Source organism: Rattus norvegicus, chromosome 6, assembly GCF_021556685.1.
Source record: "Rattus norvegicus strain SHRSP/BbbUtx chromosome 6, alternate assembly SHRSP_T2T, whole genome shotgun sequence".
Taxonomy (NCBI): domain Eukaryota; kingdom Metazoa; phylum Chordata; class Mammalia; order Rodentia; family Muridae; genus Rattus; species Rattus norvegicus.
In genome coordinates this window covers 140,071,326-140,085,051 of record NC_141539.1, presented here as the reverse complement: position 1 = coordinate 140,085,051, position 13,726 = coordinate 140,071,326, and the positions used below count along the sequence as shown (strand labels likewise).

The window sequence follows — 13,726 nt, the reverse complement described above, 5'->3', positions numbered from 1 at the left end:
CATGTTGTGCTTTCGTTTTCATTAAATTCTAAAACAATCTTTAATTTCTTTTTTTATTTCTTTCTTGAACAAGTTATCATTGAGTATATTGTACACTGAACATTTCCTCTATGACATCAACGTTTCATTTCCTTGTCCCTATCATAGCCATTTCTTCAAGGAGATTTGTTCTTCTTCAATGTGTATGTGGACTTTCTGTCCTTTTTGTTATTGAAAACAATTCATAGTCCTTGGTGATATGATAGGATGCATGGGATTATATCAAACTTCTTATATTTGTTGAGGCCTGTCTTGTGACGGATTATATGGTCAATTTTGGAGAAGCTTCCATAAGGTGCTGAGAAAAAGGTTTATCCTTTTGTTTTAGGATGAAATGTTCACAGAACAGAAGTGTAACATAGAAACTTGCCTGAGGGATTCTGTCTCTTCTCAACTATTCATTAAGACTGGCATCAAGATTACATGTAATCCACTGGTAATTTAAATTTCCTTTTGAATCCTTTTGTAAAACTGTCTAATTTCAAAAAAATGTAGGCCATGAAAAATATTTAGGCACTATTAAAAGGCATGATCCACAACAAAGTGAATGAATAAATGAATAAATAAGTAAATACATAAACAAATAGTAAGAGACACAGAAGGTCAAATATTAAAAAATTTATTTACAAAAGTACATATGTATGTATATATATACATTATATATATAAAGTTACATATCTTTATTTTTCAAATCTGCATGCTTAGTACCACATCTTTTTCATAAATCAGCACTAAGCTAAATATCAATTGAAACCAATTTCTTTTCTTTTTAAAGTTTTACATAATAAATAATATTATAGAAATATACAATATGCTGGCTATGATGGTAAATGACAGCACTTGGGAGGTGATGCCAGCCTTGGCTACAGTGTGAAATTTTGTCACACCCTCACCCTATCCAAATAAGCCACAAAGTCTTATCAGAAAACCAAACAGCCTTGATTAGAACAATTCTCTTTAGTAAATAACACAAGAAGGTGCTGCTGCCAGTAAGGTTCATTAATTTTTCTTAATTCTCTTTAATTTCTTCCCCTAGTCTTCTATCCCATTCTCTGCAGGCCGCTTCTTTAACCCCTTCACTTTCCTTGTCTGTAGTTTGCTTAGGTCTTGCTTCTGCATATGAATCCTTCCAAACGTTGTACCAAAAGTATCCTGAGAGATATTCTTCCTCTTCTTAGGCTTGAGAGCTTTGGGCACTTTCATGGACAGCTTATAAAGTTTGTCTGATGCTAAGTGTGTCCTCCTCACAACCAGCTCCAAAGACGGCCCCATCTCTTCTAGGTCGATTCGGGGTCTTCTGCACCCAGTTTTCTTCAGCAGCAGCTTGCAGCTTCGAAAGTAAACCTTCCCATTCAGTGCCATGAAGTGCAGAACATACTCTAATCCAGACAGACGGACGTTTGACACTGTGGGGCCTCTGAAGAAATCAATAAGATTTTTTATATTTCTGTGGTCTTCTTTTACATCAAAATCATTACCAGCAAATATCAACATGGGCTTTGTTCCCTCGGGGCACTTACTTGTGTTAGTATCTTTCAGAGACACAAATTTCTCAATCCCTAGTTCAATCATATCCAGCACATGGTAGTCATACATACGACCTATTACTAGATTATTGGGCCTCTTCTTATTATGGGAGCGAAACATGAATAGAGAAGAGTCTGACTTCTTTAAAAAGAACTCCAGTGAGGTCTGATCCTCAAATGGTCTTGTAATATTTTTATTTTTATAGAGAACTCCATATGGTTTCTTCCGGGCATACATGTCTCTGAGTACTTGTGTCACCCTTGCATTCACACTCCCATCTTTAATCATCATGGCATTCTTAATATTTTCACTGAGTTTTGACTCCATCTTCTCAAGGAATCTCTTAGCCCTTTTTGTTTTAGGCTTTAGGACTTTGTCCAAAGCATCCATTGCTACTGGATCTCTTAGCGAATGCCTATCACTTCCGGGAAGCCGAAACCAATTTTTTTATTTTAATATCTGCATTCAACATTCATAATCTTTATTTCTTCTCCTAAATTTATCAACACTGTATGTTGTTGGGGGTTGACTATTCTTTTTTTTTTTTTTTTTCATTTTTTTTTTGGAGCTGGGGACCGAATTCAGCGCCTTGCACTTGCTAGGCAAGTGCTCTACCACTGAGCCTAATCCCGAACCCCGGATGTTGACTATTTTATGGGTAATTTTTTTTCCTTCTCCATCGCCCCCCCCTTTTTTTTCCTTTCAAATCCCATAACACTGGATGGGATAGAAAAATAGTAGAGGTAAGAGGCGGCAATGTTTTATTTAGACTACTTCCTGCTAATTAGGGGTGTTAAGTTCCTTGAGGCAGGTTTAATCTTCACCTGAAAGAGATCTAATTGTTTATTTCTTTTTTGCCCACTAATTCTTAACAAACAACAAAACAACAACAAACAACTAAACAGCCTCCACCAATGACCAACATGGACCAATCCCACCTCTCAGTGTTCCAGCAAGTACATAGCCTCTGAGATTTTCCCAGAATTCCAAATGTCACACACATGCACCGAGTATCTGCAGCTAGCAAAGTCATGCTTCTGCTAGAGGATAAGGCAAGTCACAGTTAAGAGCAGGGGACATTCTGAAACAGCCCCATCTCCTGCACATGGAAGAAAAACAAAAAAGATATTATAATAATTCTGGGTTTTTTGAAAGAATAAAATTCTCACTACAAGTGTATTATAATATAAACACATAAAGCAGAGAGAGTTGTATCTATGGTCAACAATATAATAAAGTAAGACATTAAATTATAATACAAATACACACTAAAGAATACATACTTTTCAAATCCTTTACCAGTTCTTAGTTTATTCAACTGCACTATACATTCACATGACTAATAATCTCAATTCAGAGCTTATAATGCAGAAGTAGGAAAGGCACACAAGGCCTCCCTCTGTTCTTGAAAACCATACCAGCCCTGACCTCACAGCTCTGACAGCGGATGGAAGCCATGGATTCTCATGTCCTCCCATTCAGTATAGCACTGAACACAGACCACTCAGCATACTGTTAGATCTGAGCTGAGATTTCCTTCATGATTTACTTTTAATTTGGAGATAAAACATATTTTTAATCTGTGTTCACAGAAAGTTCAGAGCGATATATAGAGAAACACAAAATGAGAAATTGTGGTATAAACTGTCTTAGACAATGAATAAATGCATATGTCATACATATTCAATGCTTTATTTGACATGTTGGATCAGGTGATACTTCACAGCTGCAGTTTTAAGCTTCTTGACTTTGGCTTTGTTCCAATAAATTAAATATTACCTTTGTCTATCAGCTTTTATCCATAAAAGTATATGCCAATACCCTACTTCCAAATTGTGTAAGACAATTATTTTTTCCATTCTCATAGCAACTAGCACATATATGAATTAAAATGTTTTTGAGATTTTCTTACCTGAATACTGTACACATCAATATCCCCAGTGAAATCTCTCTCATTCATAGTTCCCTTCCTCTCAAATCCAGGGCTTCTTCATCTTCCATTTCCCATGTTACATCCTGATTGTTCCTCGCCTGGACAACCACCCCCCTCACACACACACAGAAACACAGATCTCTCTCTCTCATGGCCCCTCCTCTCCTCAGAGATGGTGGATCCCACCAAGAGTATGCTACCACCAAGGCTCATAAAGTCTCTGGAAGGCTAAATGGATACTGTCCCACAGAGGACAGACAAGGGAACACATTCCACAGAAAAGCAACAGCTTTAGTGACAGCTCTTGCTCATGTTAATTGAGTTACAAACTAGTTGAAGGAATCCCAAAGTATAAAGACAAAAGCCTATGAATAAATATAGTGACTGTGACTATTCAGGAACAGAGAAAGGCCCTGGGTCACATAAGAATATCGCTGCTGCAGGAGGAATTCAGGTCAGCAGGTGGTGCTCACTTCACACCCCTGGCAGAAACTTGAAGAGAAGAAATAGACAAGACTCCACCAGGATTTCCTTCTATCACTGATCCACATGTAACATAATTGACCAGTGAAGCTTTCAAGAGCCAATTCCTACTGGCTTATTTTTTTTTCCTGAAATACCCAAACTGGATGTGACTAGAGATCACTAGCTTTATACTCTTGAATTTAAATTACTCTCCTGGGACTGTCACAGAAATAGAAATGACACAATCTACAGGACTATTTTGATACCAAAACCACACTTGCCCTAGTAGAATAAATTCCAAAATTGAAAAACAAAAAAAGGAACATTGGTTGTTTTAAGGAGAAATGGGCAAATATTTCAACAAACATAATTTTAAAACCTAACTCACAAATACTATGGATACTATATCCTCAGATAGTATCAGGCGAAGGGGAACTATAACATGGCCTGAGATTCACAATAAAGACACACCTCTTTTGTGATCATATGGTAGCTTTGCTTACTGTTAGAACATTAAATAGTGACTTGACTCCTAATGTTGTTAACTCAAATAGACCCCACATAAAGATGTTTAGATATAGATGTATAGGTTTAGAAGTTATAGATAGAGGTAGATAGAAATATGTAATATACATATATACACATATGTGTATATTGAAAATTTCTCAGGGAGAACTTTCCCTCGGGATGGAGACCCTCCAACTCAATGACCAGACCGAGTCCACAGGATGCAATCAGCAAGAGGATTTGGTTTATTGTCGGGATACACAGGCACAGGCACCTGTGGGCGCTTCAGTCACTCGGGGGACTGGCGCGCCCCACGGAACCAAGGATGGGCTTTTTATAGGATTCTGGGGAGCAGAAGCAAGCATATAGAAGCAGATGCATGGTTACAGGGATATAATTGGTGGATTCTAATGTGGCAAGGATTCAGCCCGGGGGCAAGTTTCCTAGCTACCTTCCTGAAACATAACGACTGACTCGGCACCCCACCAGGGTGTGGGACCTCTCCCGGGGCTTTTCTCATTGTCAGGTGCTCAACCGCAGTTGTCCTGTTGCCAGGCCTTCAACCATACACATCCTGCTTGGCAGCCGCTGTGTACTCAGTGTTCTAACCTTTCCCTGAACCAGTCATCTTAAGTACAGCCTTGCAAAATGGCGTTACTGCTGCTAAGCTGGGGTCTTTCAATATAATATGAATATATATATATATATATGTATGTATATATATATACATATGTATACATATATATGTTAGAGACTTTCTAGATTATTTTACATTAGAGAATATATTTATAATATTAATTCTTTCATTACTCAGGATTAACTTTAAAAACTGTACAATGGTATACTAATGGGCTATATATATGTGTGTGTGTGTGTGTGTGTGTGTGTGTGTATACGTAACAATTTACCTACATGTTAATCCTTTAAAATCTACAAATATTTTATTACTTTCTTTGAAGCAGGAACGGTAGTCAGAGGGGTATTATTGATGAAAAGGCAAAAATAGTTTTCATAATTTACCCAAATAAATGATATTCTAGTGGTATCATTGCCAAAAAATTGCTTCATTTCACATCTGGTATCTGTACTACTAAGTGGTATCTTTAAAGCTTTCACTCCAGATCTCCTCCTTTTGCAGGAAGTCAGGCAAATTAAGTCTTCCTCAACTCATGAAAAGCAAACCAGGTCTGACCTTGCAAAACTAGGAGAAAGTTCAAGGCCTGAATTCTCATGCCTGCTTATTCATTGATCAGTACTGGACACAGGTCATTCAATCAAGGAGTTGGTGCTCAGCTTGAATTTCTTTTTTGCTCCTTCAAGGAAGAATAAGAGATAATGAGTGCAGGAGAAAAAAACAATGAAAGGGAATTTGGACATATGTGACAGACAGTTTCCTAACCATAATTTTAAGTTTTTGCACGTGTTCACTGTGAGGTTCAGTAAGTAAAGTGTGTATATGTTTTAGTCATGTCTGCAGGACACGTGAGACTCTTGTGAGTCTTCTCATCTATATAAGGCAGCTTTGATAGGCATTGGATCAAGGATATCAAGGAAAAGATTTTAGTCATAAATGAAAATTCAAGGCATAAACAAAAATATTTTAAAAATAAAAAGAACTTCACATAAGTTTATGTTTTATTAAAATTATATTGTGCAATGGGTATTTCCTCCATGACATCAACATATCTGTTCCTTGTACCTATCATTCCTATTTGGCCCTTTTTTTTTCATTAGAGAGTTTGAATTTCCTTTTATTGCATATTTGGATACACAATTCTTTCTAACTGTGCAAAATCTAAGTTTCAAATGAATGAGCAATACAGTATTTGTATTTCTAGAAAGGTCTTAATTTATTTAAGAAAAATGAGTCCTTATTCATTACAGAAGAACACATTTTGCTGTGATGTATGTATAGCATATTTAGTTACTTAATTGTTAGTTGACAGACACTTTTGACTCAGGAATTTAGTTCTTATGGAAAATGCTGAAAAAATAACAATTTGCATGCACATAATTATGCGGCATGTTCATTTGCTGTCATTTTTCTAATATTTTGGTTTGCAAACTTTCAGAAATGCTTGTATAATTTTCATGTATATGGAAAAAGATTACAAACTATCAAAAATGAGGGTTTTTATTAAATGTCCAGGAATCAATATCCTCGTTGAAACTACCAGTAATCAATTGTGTCATCAAGACAAGCAAATATCTGAGATTAGAATTCTAACTTAAAATTGAGAGATTAGACACTGATATCATAATATCTAAATGGTCTTCACTTGTCTTAAGGAAAGTTTATTAGATAGAATTAGGATTTGAATTCCAGCATCCTGTTGTCTGACCCAGGTGAACTCTACTTTTACAGCTGGATTGTTCTTATATAAGGAAGACTCTGCCTCATGAGTATGCAAACCATGTGAGTCTATGGTGATAAATACAGGGATATTCATACCAAACAACAACACATCAGCACTTTTTTGTCTACAGTTACTTAATCACAAAGTCCTTATGATGAAATGCTGCTGGATCATCCTCTTCTTCATGGCACTAACTACAGGTAAGGGGCTCCCATGTCATAAAATGGGGGGACCATAAACTCTGTTGACAGTGGCATTCACTTTGCATTTCTTTCTACAGGGATCAACTCAGAAGTCCAGCTGCAACAGTCTGGGGCTGAGTGTGGGGGACCTGAGGCCTCAGTATAGTTGTTCTGCAAGGCAAGTTGTTTCACAAGGCTTCTGGTTATATCTTTACAAATTCCTATATGCACTGGGTGAAGCACAGGCCTAAACAGGGCCTGGAATGGATTAGAAAGATTGATCCTGAGGATGGTAATACTGTATATGCTGAGATGTTCAAAAGAAAGGCCACACTGACTGCAGATGCATCGTCCAACACAGACTACATGCAACCCAGCAGCCTGACATCTGAAGACATGGCAACCAATTTTTTTTTGCTAGACACAGTGTTGCAACCACATCCTGAGTGTGACAGAAACGCCAGAGGAGCAAGAAGCTGCCCTGGGCCTGAAATGAAAGACAATAATATCCTGAAGATTTGCTCATCGTCATTCTGAGTGTCCACGTGTCTTCCTAATCCTGACAGTGCTATATGGTATTTATCAACTTTTCAAAAGGACATCTCTGGTAGTATAATTAAGAAGTGTCTTGTTAGTCAGGCTAAGTGTTTATCTCTCTTGTTGATTTTACCAAATATTTCAGTTCTGTTATGGTTGAGTCTTTGTATAGTTCTTTTTGTTTCTACATGGTTGATTTCAGCCATGAGTTTGATTATTTACTGCCCTCTACTTTTCTGGCATGTATTCGGTTCTTTTTGCTCAAGAACATTTAGGTATGCTGTCAAGATGCTATCGTATGCTCACTCCAGTTTTTCTTTGGAACACTCAGAGCTATAATATTTCTTCTGAGCACTGGTTTCATTGTGTCCCATAAGTATGTTGTACCTTCATTTTCATTAAATTCTAAAAAGTCTTTAAGTTCTTTCTTTATTTCTTTCTTGAACAAGTTAACATTGAGTAGAACATTGCTCAATGTCGATGTGTATATAGGATTTCTGTCATTTTTGTAGTTACTGAAGATCAGCCTTAGTCCTTGTTGATGTGATAGGATGTATGGTATTATTTCAAGTTTCTTGTATCTGTTGAGACCTGTTTTGTGACAGATTATGTAGTCAATTTTGGAGAAAGTACTATGAGGTGCCTGGAAGACAGTATTTTCTTTTAGGATGAAAAGATTCATAGATATCTGTTAAATCCATTTGGTTCAAAACTTCTTTTTAATTTCTCTCTCTCTCTCTCTCTCTCTCTCTCTCTATATATATATATATATATATATATATATAATATATAATATATATATATATATATATATATATATATATATTTAGTTTCTGTTTATGTCATCTGTCCATTGCTGAAAATGGGGTGTTGGATACTCCACTATTATTGTGTGAGGTGCAATATGTGCTTTGAGCTTTTTTTTTTTTTTTGAGTTGATTTTTTTTTTTATTAACTTGAGTATTTCTTATATACATTTCGAGTGTTATTCCCTTTCCCAGTTTCCGGGCAAACATCCCCCTCCCCCCTCCCCTTTCTTATCGGTGTTCCCCTCCCCACCCTCCCCCCATTGTCCCCCTCCCCCCAACAGTCTGGTTCACTGGGGGTTCAGTCTTAGCAGGACCCAGGGCTTCCCCTTCCACTGGTGCTCTTACTAGGATATTCATTGCTACCTATGAGGTCAGAGTCCAGGGTCAGTCCATGTATAGTCTTTAGGTAGTGGCTTAGTCCCTGGAAGCTCTGGTTGCTTGGCATTGCTGTACATATGGGGTCTCGAGCCCCTTCAAGCTCTTCCAGTTCTTTCTCTGATTCCTTCAACGGGGGTCCTATTCTCAGTTCAGGGGTTTGTGGCTGGCATTCGCCTCTGTATTTGCTGTATTCTGGCTGTGTCTCTCAGGAGCGATCTACATCCGGCTCCTGTCGGTCTGCACTTCTTTGCTTCATCAATCTTGTCTAATTGGGTGGCTGTACATGTATGGGCCACATGTGGGGCAGGCTCTGAATGGGTGTTCCTTCAGTCTCTGTTTTAATCTTTGCCTCTCTCTTCCCTGCCAAGTGTATTCTTGTTCCCCTTTTAAAGAAGGAGTGAACCATTCACATTTTGATCATCTGTCTTGAGTTTCATTTGTTCTAGGCATTTAGGGTAATTCAAGCATTTGGGCTAATAGCCACTTATCAGTGAGTGCATACCATGTATGTCTTTCTGTGTTTGGGTTAGCTCACTCAGGATGATATTTTCCAGTTCCAGCCATTTGCCTACGAATTTCATAAAGTCATTGTTTTTGATAGCTGAGTAATATTCCATTGTGTAGATGTACCACATTTTCTGTATCCATTCCTCTGTTGAAGGGCATCTGGGTTCTTTCCAGCTTCTGGCTATTATAAATAAGGCTGCAATGAACATAGTGGAGCACGTGTCTTTTTTATATGTTGGGGCATCTTTTGGGTATATGCCCAAGAGAGGTATAGCTGGATCCTCAGGCAGTTCAATGTCCAATTTTCTGAGGATCCTCCAGACTGATTTCCAGAATGGTTGTACCAGTTTGCAATCCAACCAACAATGGAGGAGTGTTCCTCTTTCTCCACATCCTCGCCAGCATCTGTTGTCCCCTGAGTTTTTGATCTTAGCCATTCTCACTGGTGTGAGGTGAAATCTCAGGGTTGTTTTGATTTGCATTTCCCTTATGACTAAAGATGTTGAACATTTCTTTAGGTGTTTCTCCACCATTCGGCATTCCTCAGCTGTGAATTCTTTGTTTAGCTCTGAGCCCCATTTTTTAATAGGGTTATTTGTTTCCCTGTGGTCTAACTTCTTGAGTTCTTTGTATATTTTGGAAATAAGGCCTCTATCTGTTGTAGGATTGGTAAAGATCTTTTCCCAATCTGTTGGTTGCCGTTTTGTCCTAACCACAGTGTCCTTTGCCTTACAGAAGCTTTGCAGTTTTATGAGATCCCATTTGTCAATTCTTGATCTTAGAGCGTAAGCCATTGGTGTTTTGTTCAGGAAATTTTTTCCAGTGCCCATGTGTTCCAGATGCTTCCCTAGTTTTTCTTCTATTAGTTTGAGTGTGTCTGGTTTGATGTGGAGGTCCTTGATCCACTTGGACTTAAGCTTTGTAGAGGGTGATAAGCATGGATCGATCTGCATTCTTCTACATGTTGACCTCCAGTTGAACCAGCACCATTTGCTGAAAATGCTATCTTTTTTCCATTGGATGGTTTTGGCTCCTTTGTCAAAAATCAAGTGACCATAGGTGTGTGGGTTCATTTCTGGGTCTTCAATTCTATTCCATTGGTCTATCTGTCTGTCTCTGTACCAATACCATGCAGTTTTTATCACTATTGCTCTGTAATACTGCTTGAGTTCAGGGATAGTGATTCCCCCTGAAGTCCTTTCATTGTTGAGGATAGCTTTAGCTATCCTGGGCTTTTTGTTATTCCAGATGAATTTGCAAATTGTTCTGTCTAACTCTTTGAAGAATTGGATTGGTATTTTGATGGGGATTGCATTGAATCTGTAGATTGCTTTTGGTAAAATGGCCATTTTTACTATATTAATCCTGCCAATCCATGAGCATGGGAGATCTTTCCATCTTCTGAGGTCTTCTTCAATTTCCTTCTTCAGTGTCTTGAAGTTCTTATTGTACAGATGTTTTACTTGCTTTGTTAAAGTCACTCCGAGGTACTTTATATTATTTGGGTCTATTATGAAGGGTGTCGTTTCCCTAATTTCTTTCTCGGCTTGTTTCTCTTTTGTATAGAGGAAGGCAACTGATTTATTTGAGTTAATTTTATACCCAGCCACTTTGCTGAAGTTGTTTATCAGCTTTAGTAGTTCTCTGGTGGAACTTTTGGGATCACTTAAATATACTATCATATCATCTGCAAATAGTGATATTTTGACTTCTTCTTTTCCGATCTGTATCCCCTTGATCTCCATTTGTTGTCTGATTGCTCTGGCTAGAACTTCAAGAACTATATTGAATAAGTAGGGAGAGAGTGGGCAGCCTTGTCTAGTCCCTGATTTTAGTGGGATTGCTTCAAGTTTCTCTCCATTTAGTTTAATTTTAGCAACTGGTTTGCTGTATATGGCTTTTACTATGTTTAGGTATGGGCCTTGAATTCCTATTCTTTCCAGGACTTTTATCATGAAGGGGTGTTGAATTTTGTCAAATGCTTTCTCAGCATCTAATGAAATGATCATGTGGTTCTGTTCTTTCAGTTTGTTTATATAATGGATCACGTTGATGGTTTTCCTTATATTAAACCATCCCTGCATGCCTGGGATGAAGCCTACTTGGTCATGGTGGATGATTGTTTTGATGTGCTCTTGGATTCGGTTTGCCAGAATTTTGTTGAGTATTTTTGCTTCGATATTCATAAGGGAAATTGGTCTGAAGTTCTCTTTCTTTGTTGTGTCTTTGTGTGGTTTAGGTATAAGAGTAATTGTGGCTTCGTAGAAGGTATTCGGTAGTGATCCATCTGTTTCAATTTTGTGGAATAGTTTGGATAATATTGGTATGAGGTCTTCTATGAAGGTTTGATAGAATTCGGCACTAAACCCGTCTGGACCTGGGCTCTTTTTGGTTGGGGGAACTTTAATGACTGCTTCTATTTCCTTAGGAGTTATGGGGTTGTTTAACTGGTTTATCTGTTACTAATTTAACTTCGGTACCTGGTATCTGTCTAGGATATTGTCCATTTCCTGAAGATTTTCAAGTTTTGTTGAATATAGGTTTTTGTAGTAAGATCTGATGATTTTTTGAATTTCCTCTGAATCTGTTGTTATGTCTCCCTTTTCATTTCTGATTTTGTTAATTTGGACGCACTCTCTGTGTCCTCTCGTTAGTCTGGCTAAGGGTTTATCTTGTTGATTTTCTCAAAGAACCAACTTTTGGTTCTGTTGATTCTTTCTATGGTCCTTTTTGTTTCATCCTTGGTTGATTTCAGCTCTGAGTTTGATTATTTCCTGCCTTCTACTCCTCCTGGGTGTATTTGCTTCTTTTTGTTCTAGATCTTTTAGGTGTGCTGTCATGCTGCTGACATATGCTCTTTCCTGTTTCTTTCTGCAGGCACTCAGCACTATGAGTTTTCCTCTTAGCACAGCTTTCATTGTGTCCCATAAATTTGGGTATGTTGTACCTTCATTTTCATTATATTCTAAAAAGTTTTTAATTTCTTTCTTTATTTCTTCCTTGACCAGGTTATCATTGAGTAGAGCATTGTTCAATTTCCAAGTATATGTGGACGTTCTTCCTTGATTGTTATTGAAGACCAGTTTTAGGCCGTGGTGGTCCGATAGCACGCATGGGATTATTTCTATCTTTCTGTACCTGTTGAGGCCCGTTTTTTGACCAATTATATGGTCAATTTTGGAGAAAGTACCATGGGGAGCTGAGAAGAAGGTATATCCTTTTGCTTTAGGATAGAATGTTCTATAAATATCCGTTAGGTCCATTTGGCTCATGACTTCTCTTAGTCTGTCTACATCTCTGTTTAATTTCTGTTTCCATGATCTGTCCATTGATGAGAGTGGGGTGTTGAAATCTCCCACTATTATTGTGTGAGGTCCAATGTGTGTTTTGAGCTTTAGTAAGGTTTCTTTTACATATGTAGGTGCCCTTGTATTTGGGGCATAGATATTTAGGATTGAGAGTTCATCTTGTTTGATTTTTCCTTTGATGAATATGAAGTGTCCTTCCTTATCTTTTTTGATGACTTTAAGTTGAAAATTGATTTTATTTGATATTAGAATGGCTACTCCAGCTTGCTTCTTCTGACCATTTGCTTGGAAAGTTGTTTTCCAGCCTTTCACTCTGAGGTAGTGTCTGTCTTTGTCTCTGAGGTGTGTTTCCTGTAGGCAGCAGAATGCAGGGTCCTCGTTGCATATCCAATTTGTTAATCTATGTCTTTTTATTGGGGAGTTGAGGCCATTGATGTTGAGAGATATTAAGGAATAGTGATTATTGCTTCCCCTTATATTCATATTTGGATGTGAGGTTATGTTTGTGTGCTTTCATTCTCTTTGTTTTGTTGCCAAGACGATTAGTTTCTTGCCACTTCTAGGGTATAGCTTGCCTCCTTATGTTGGGCTTTACCATTTATTATCCTTTGTAGTGCTGGATTTGTAGAAAGATATTGTGTAAATTTGGTTTTGTCATGGAATATCTTGGTTTCTCCATCTATGTTAATTGAGAGTTTTGCAGGATACAGTAACCTGGGCTGGCATTTGTGTTCTCTTAGGGTCTGTATGACATCAGTCCAGGATCTTCTGGCCTTCATAGTTTCTGGCGATAAGTCTGGTGTGATTCTGATAGGTCTGCCTTTATATGTTACTTGACCTTTTTCCCTTACTGCTTTTAATATTCTTTCTTTATTTTGTGCGTTTGGTGTTTTGACAATTATGTGACGGGAGGTGTTTCTTTTCTGGTCCAATCTATTTGGAGTTCTGTAGGCATCTTGTATGCCTATGGGTATCTCTTTTTTTAGGTTAGGGAAGTTTTCTTCTATGATTTTGTTGAAGATATTTACTGGTCCTTTGAGCTGGGAGTCTTCACTCTCTTCTATACCTATTATCCTTAGGTTTGATTTTCTCATTGAGTCCTGGATTTCCTGTATGTTTTGGACCAGTAGCTTTTTCCGCTTTACATTATCTTTGACAGTTGAGTCAATGATTTCTA

The 13,726-nt window shown here is 37.7% G+C and overlaps 1 pseudogene; it reads right to left on the bottom strand.

Moving 5' to 3' along the window:
• Nucleotides 1-1,038: 1,038 nt before the first annotated feature.
• Rpf2l1 (ribosome production factor 2 homolog like 1) lies at nucleotides 1,039-1,956 on the bottom strand (annotated as a pseudogene).
• Nucleotides 1,957-13,726: the final 11,770 nt, after the last annotated feature.